The sequence below is a fragment of the Arachis ipaensis genome, chromosome B5, assembly GCF_059453495.1.
Source record: "Arachis ipaensis isolate K30076 ecotype BB chromosome B5, ASM5945349v1, whole genome shotgun sequence".
Classification (NCBI taxonomy): domain Eukaryota; kingdom Viridiplantae; phylum Streptophyta; class Magnoliopsida; order Fabales; family Fabaceae; genus Arachis; species Arachis ipaensis.
Window position 1 is genome coordinate 87,322,871 of NC_142440.1, and position 7,696 is coordinate 87,330,566.

The window sequence follows — 7,696 nt, forward strand, 5'->3', positions numbered from 1 at the left end:
TCACTACCTCAATTAATCATTGTCAATCTAATCAATCCCCGGCAACGGCGCCAAAAACTTGATGGGATATTTTTGTGGAAAAACGAATTTCTCCGAAACACCCAAAACTAACCGGCAAGTGCACCGGGTTGCATCAAGTAATAATAACTCACGGGAGTGAGGTCGATCCCACAGGGATTGAAGGATTGAGAAATTTTAGTTTAGTGGTTGATTTAGTCAAGCGAATCAAGATTTGGTTGAGAGATTTGTGATTTGCAGAATTTAAATTGCATAGAAAGTAAAGGGAATGGGTAATTGGCATGAAATTAAAGAGAACTGAAATTTAAGGTGCTGAATCTTAAAGAACAAGAAATTAAATGGAAGAAACTTAGAATGCAAGAAATGTAAATTGCAGAATCTTAAAGTGCAAGAAATGTAAATGGCTTGAATTGTAAAGAGAATTGGGAATTGGATTTGCAGAATTTAAAAAAGGAAAAGTAAATTGCAACAAACAGAGAAGTAAAGGATGACTTGAATTGAACCGGATCTTAAAACAGAAATGTAAATGAAATTGAAAAGCATTAAACAGAGGATGTAAAATTGGAATTCAGATCTCAGGACCCAAGAGACTAGATAACCAAGTCTAGATCTCAATGCCTTCCTAGATCCAACAAGAGTAATTGCAAAGGAAATGTAAATTGCAGAGAAAGTAGATGAGAGAGCAAGTAACAGAAACTGAAATTCAATTAAGCAGAGAATTAAACAAGATCCTAAGGTGAGATTGAAACAGAAGTTCTTCAATTCTCCACCCAAGATCCGAAGCAAGAAAATTAAAGAGTGCTGGGCAAGAACAAGGAAGAAGAGAGATCAATTCTCCTCCCCAATTCTCTTGAATTAAAACAACAATGCTAGAATGTAAAAGTGAGCTCTCTACCAAACTACCCAATCAAAACCGAAAAGAAAGCTCTCTATGAAAACTAAAAAGGGAAGCTCTCCTAAAAACTTAAATCCTATGCTATTTATACATTTTCTTTAAATGGTCTTCAAGCCTTCAATTGGGCCTTTGCTCTTGATGGAATTGGGTTGATAGAGGCCTTGGTTGATTGCTCTTGGAGTTTGGAAAAGAACCGAATTGAACCGGGTTTGGAATCATGAAAGCTTGAGTAAAAGTTTGAGTAAAAGTTTGAGGCTAACTTTTACTCCAACTTTTCACATCAGCCACCCTTCTTTCCTGATACCAACGTTGGGGCAAAAGTTAGGGGTCAAACTTTTGCTCCAACGTTGGCCTCCCCTTGCACACTCATGGCGCCAACGTTAGCCAAAAAGTTAGAGGCTAACGTTGGCGCAAACTTTTGCTCTCCAGGGTGTGTTTTTCATGCGCCAACGTTAGCCAAAAAGTTAGGGGCTAACGTTGGCGCAAACTTTTGCTCTCCAGGGTGTTGATTTGTGATGCCAAAAGTTTGCCAAAAAGTTTGAGGCTAACTTTTGCTCCAGCTTTTTGCCCAAAAGTTTGCACAAAAGTTTGAGGCTAACTTTTGCTCCAGCTTTTCGCTCCCTGGTTCGTTTTCAATTAATCCAAAAGTTTGAGCTAAAGTTTAAGGCAAACTTTTGCTCAAACTTTTTGTCCTCTCTTCCTCCTAGCCATTCCTTCTTGCTTCAACCTTTCTCCAAGCTTTCTTCACCTATCATTAATCAACCAAACACATCAAAGCTATGCTCAAAATCATGAGATATTCATTCTTTCATAATATGTGACAATTATAGCATAAAACCTCATGAAATAGCATGAATTCATACATGGTTGATTAAATCAAAGGAAACATGAAAATCTACCCAATTGGCTTGCTTATGGCTCAAGAAAGTGCATAATTCTATTGAAAACAAAAGAAAAAGGCTAGTGAAACTAGGCTAAGATGACTTGTCATCAGAGACAAAGCCACTCAATGGTTAGAGTCATTCCCAAGAGATAGCATCAACAATTGGGAAGATTTGGTGAATAAATTCTTAGCCAAGTTCTATCCTCCTCAAAGGATTATTAGGCTTAAGACAGAGGTCCAACCCTTCACACAAATGGATGCTGAATCTCTATATGAAGCATGGGAGAGATATAAGTGTCTGATTAGGAAGTGTCCCCCTGAAATATTCAATGAATGGGATATACTTCAAAACTTCTGTGAAGGATTAACTCTGAAGGCTCAAGAAGCACTAGATCATTCAGCAGGAGGCTCATTACAATTGATGAAGACTGCATAGGAAGCCCAAAACCTCATTGAGATGGTGGCAAACAATCAATACTTCTTTGCTCATCAAAGACAATGCCAACCAATCCAAAGAAGGGGTGTCATGGTGTTGGAAGGAGCGGACTCAATCCTAGCTCAAAACAAAATGATGCAGCAGTAAATTCAGCAATAATTTGAGCAAATGGCCAAGAGGATTGATAGCCTCCAAGTTGCAGCAGTAAATACAAGCCAACCATCAACCACATGGGGGCAAAGTGAAGAAGCTTGTGAAGATCAACAGCAAGAACAAGTGAATTACATGCACAATCAAGGTTCTGGACACAATGAGGTTTATGGTGACACTTACAACCCCTCTTGGAAGAACCACCCAAACCTAAGATGGGGAGATAGCCACACTCAAAACCAAGAAACCTGGCAGAAAAATTCCAACCAAAATAACTCAAGAAACACAGCCTACACAAACCACAATAACCAGCAAACCACCAACCACAATTCATACTGAAAACCCCAAAAGAACTACCCACATTCTAGCTATTATCCATCCAATAACCCAGCCACTAACCAAAATATATATCATCCACCTTCAGTACCCCATAACCAACCACATCCACCATAACATGCTCAAAGAATCTCCAATTTGGAGAGTTTGATAGAAAATATGCTAAAGCACCAAGAGACAACAAGCAAGAATCAGGAAGCTTCAATAAGGAACTTAGAAAGGCAGATTGGATAACTTTCCAAGCAATCTGTGATTGAAAGGCCATCAAGCTCACTCCCAAGGGACACCATTCCAAATCCTAAGGAAGAGTGCAAAGCTATACAGCTAAGGAGTGGAAAGATTTTGGCGAAAGATGAAGGAGCAACCAAGAAGCCAAAGGAAAATGACAAGAAGAAAGCTGAAAAAGAGGAAGCCAGCAACAAAGAAGTGACAGCAAGTAAGCAAACTTCAGAAAAGCTCAAAGAAAAGGAAGACCAGCCACAAATCTCAAGAAAAGGGAAGGAAGAATGGAAGAACCAACCAAGGAACAAAGGCAGAGAGTGAACTTCACACCTCCATTACCATATCCCCAAAGTTTCAACAAGGAGACTAAGGACCAACACTTCCCTAAATTCCTTGAAGTCTTCAAGAAATTAGAGATCAACATCCCCCTGGCTAAGGCATTAGAGCAAATGCCCCTATATTCAAAGCTTTTGAAGGAGCTTATCAACAAAAAGAGAAGCTGGCAAGAGAAAAAAACAGTGCTTCTCATTGAAGAATGTAGTGCCGTGATTCAAGGGGGGTATCCCACCAAAGCTTAAAGATCCAGGGAGTTTTATAGTTTCATGTACCATAGGCAAGATGACCTTAGACAAAGCTCTCTGTGACCTTGGTGCTAGTATTAATCTGATGCCTTTATCAATGATGAGAAAGCTTGCCATAGAAGAACTCAAACCTACCAGGATGTCTTTGGTGATGGCTGACAGATCAATCAAGACACCCAATGGCATTGTAGAAAATCTATTAGTGAAGGTTGGAGAGTTTATCTTCCCTGCAGACTTTGTAATTTTGGATACAGAAGAGGAAGGAAATAATTCAATCATCTTGGGAAGGCTATTTCTAGCCACAGCTAGAGCCATTATTGATGTAGAAAAGGGAGAGATGATCTTCATGTTGCACAATGAGCAAATGGTCATCAATGTCTTTAAATCAATGCAACATCCCCCTGAGCAAGAGAACTACATGAAGGTGAATATGATAGAAAGTCTGGTAGAGAAAATGTTAGAAGCCACTTGTCATGAGCAACAGGAAGAAGAAGTGGAGGAGGAACAAGAAGAGGAAGTGGTAGAAATCTCCATTGAAGAAAAGGAGAAGGAAAAGCGAAAACAGGAGTTGAAGCCCCTTCCCCCTCACCTCAAATACGTGTTCCTTGGAGAGGAAGAGGCCTTGCCAGTGATCATTAACTCATCCTTGAATATGGAAGAAGAAACAAGGTTGATTGAAGTGTTGAAAGCTCACAAAACAGCCTTGGGTTGGACAATTGAGGATATCAAAGGCATTAGCCCAGCCATTTGTATGCATAAAATTCTGTTGGAAGAAGAATCAAAGCCTGTAGTTCAACCCCAAAGAAGGCTCAACCCAGCCATGAAGGAGATAGTTCAAAAAGAATTCATGAAGCTATGGAATGCTGGGATAATTTTTCCCATCTCTGACAGCTCATGGGTGAGCTCGGTTCAAGTTGTACCAAAAAAGGGAGGAATGACAGTCATCACCAATGAGAAGAATGAGTTGATCCCCACTAGGACAGTGACTGGGTAGAGAACGTGTATAGATTATAGGAGACTGAATGATGCTACAAGGAAAGATCACTTCCCTCTGCCCTTCATTGATCAAATGTTGGAGAGATTGGCAGGCCATGCTTACTACTGCTTCCTAGATAGATACTGTGGGTACAATCAAATAGTGGTGGATCCCAAGGACCAAGAGAAGACTTCCTTCACATGTCCATTTGGAGTTTTTGCTTACAAGAGGATGCCCTTTGGGCTATGCAATGCCCCAGCCACCTTTCAAAGGTGTATGCTTTCCATTTTTTCTGATATGGTGGAAAAAATTTTAGAAGTCTTCATGGATGATTTTTCTGTCTTTGGCAATTCATTTAACACTTGCTTGCATCATTTAACTCTTGTCTTGAAAAGATGCTAAGAAACTAACCTGGTATTGAATTGGGAGAAATGCCATTTTATGGTTCCTGAAGGAATAGTTCTTGGGCATAAAGTGTCATGCAAAGGTATAGAAGTTGATAAAGTTAAAATAGAAATTATTGAAAAACTTCCTATACCTGTTAATGTGAAAGCAGTAAGGAGTTTTCTTGGCCATGCTGGCTTTTACAGGAGGTTCATCAAATATTTTTCAAAAATAGCAAAACCGTTGAGTAATTTACTAATGATTGATACCCCTTAATCTTTGATGAAAACTGCAAACATGCTTTTGAAACTTTAAAGAGAAAACTCATTACAACACCAATTATCACACCCCCTGATTGGAACTTACCTTTTGAACTTATGTGTGATGCAAGTGACCGTGCTATTGGTGCTGTGCTGGGGCAAAAGAAAGACAAGTTGCACCATGTCATATATTATTCCAGCAAGGTGTTAAATGAAACACAGAAAAATTATACCACCACTGAGAAAGAGCTTTTGGCAATTGTATATGCATTTGATAAGTTTAGGCAATACTTGATTAGTTCAAAAGTTATAGTATATACTGACCATGCTGCTCTCAAGTATTTAATGTCTAAACGGGATTCAAAGCCAAGGCTTATTAGGTGGGTGCTGCTGCTACAAGAATTTGATATTGAAGCGAGAGATAGGAAGGGGAGTGAAAATCAAGTAGCAGATCATTTATCAAGAGTGCCACAAGAAGCCAATCAAGATAGACCACAACAAGTAAATTAGAATTTCCCTGATGAGCACCTTTTCCTAGTTCAACAAGCACCTTGGTTTGCTGACATAGCAAATTACAAAGTGGGAAGGAAGATACATTAAGAATTCTCCAAGCAACAAGTGAAGAAGCTACTCAATGAAGCAAGGAAGTTCTTGTGGGACGAACCTTTTTTATTCAAGAGATGCTCTGATGGAATGATTAGGAAGTGTGTCCTTGAAAATGAAATGAAAGATATATTGTGGCATTCTCATGGTTCAACATATGGTGGACACTTTGGACCAGAGAGAACAGCTGCTAAAATACTGCAGAGTGGATTTTACTGGCCAACAATCTTCAAGGATGACAGGGAGTTTGTTCACCAGTGTAATGAATGCCAAAGGGCTGGAAGATTGACAAGAAGGAATAAAATGCCTCAAAATTTCATTCTTGAAGTGGAGCTATTTGATCTTTGGGGCATAGATTTCATGGGGCCCTTCCCTCCTTCTTACTCCTTCAAATACATTTTGGTAGCAGTGGAATATGTCTCAAAGTGGGTGGAAGCAATAGCCACAACCACATGTGATGCACAAATTGTTCTTCAATTCCTAAAGAAGCATATTTTCATTAGATATGGAGTACCTAAGGGACTTGTAAGTGATGGTGGTGGTCATTTTTGTAACAAGTAGATGGAGAAACTCTTTCACAAATATGGGGTAATGCATAAAGCAGCCACACCATATCACCCACAAACCAATGGCCAAGCAGAGCTTGCAAATAGGGAGTTGAAGAGGATTTGGGAGAAGGCTGTGGGAACAACCAGGAAAGATTGGGCCAGGAAGCTTGAGGATGCACTCTGGACAAACAGGACAGCATTCAAAACTCCTATTGGGAAGTCCCATTTTCAGCTGTTATATGAAAAATCTTGTCACCTCCCTGTAGAGCTTGAACATAAAGTTTTTTGGGCCACTAAACTCCTCAACCTTGATTCTCAAGCAGCAGGGGAGAAGAGGCTGCTACAACTAAATGAGTTGGATGAGTTTAGGCTAGAAGCTTATGAAAGTGCTAAGATATACAAGGAAAGAGCTAAGATGTGGCATGACAAGAAGATCTCAAAGAAGGAGTTCAAACCAGGACAGCAAGTACTGCTATATAACTGAAGACTCAAGATCTTCCCTGGCAAGCTCAAATCAAAGTGGACTGGTCCATATTTGGTGACAAAGGTTTTTCCTTATGGAAGCCTTGAACTATTAGATGAAGCAACAAAGAGTCACTTCACAGCAAATGGTCACAGGGCAAAGCATTACTTGGGAGGCCAATGGGACAAAGAAAAGGAGGTTCAGAACCTGAATTGATCAAAGAATGAGGGATGTCAAGCTAGTGACAATAAAAGAGCGCTTGTTGGGAGGCAACCCAACCTGAGGTAATTTTCTTTTCATAGTTATTTCAATAAAAAGGTTAATTGAGTTTTATCTATATTGCAAGAAGCTAAGTTTGGTGTTGCACACCAAAACAATCTACGGGAGAATGAAGGACTCTAAGTTTGGTATTCCACCAAAATCTCATCATAAAACATATTCTCACCTTCTGCATAATACGAGCTTCAAGTAATTAGATGAACCATTTAATCAAACTGCTGTTCTCTAGTCTTTAGTTTTATAACCTTTAGACAAGATAAAAGAATTCATAAAGGGTTAACCTGTTGCATCAGAGACATTGGCAAGGTATTAAGTTTGGTGTTCCCACACCAAAATAAGTTTGAAAGCCGTGCTCAATTCATGCATACTAACCGTTTGCTTAAGGTCTTGAGAAGCAAGCAACTTTTAAGAACCATACAGGAAAAATGGCCAACATTTGAAAATAATCTGCATTATGACTCAAAAGGGACACAACAGAAGGAAGAATGAAAAGCTGCAACCCAACAGGTTGTATGTACACTTGATCCTTGTTGTTGTGAAATATTTTAATTCAGGGATTCCTTTATGTCTGGCTAAAGTGTTCATTTAGTTACAAGTGGAAGTATTTTCCAAAGAATGCTATCTGCATCATCCTTGTCATCCTTCATTTGCTTGAATTTTGT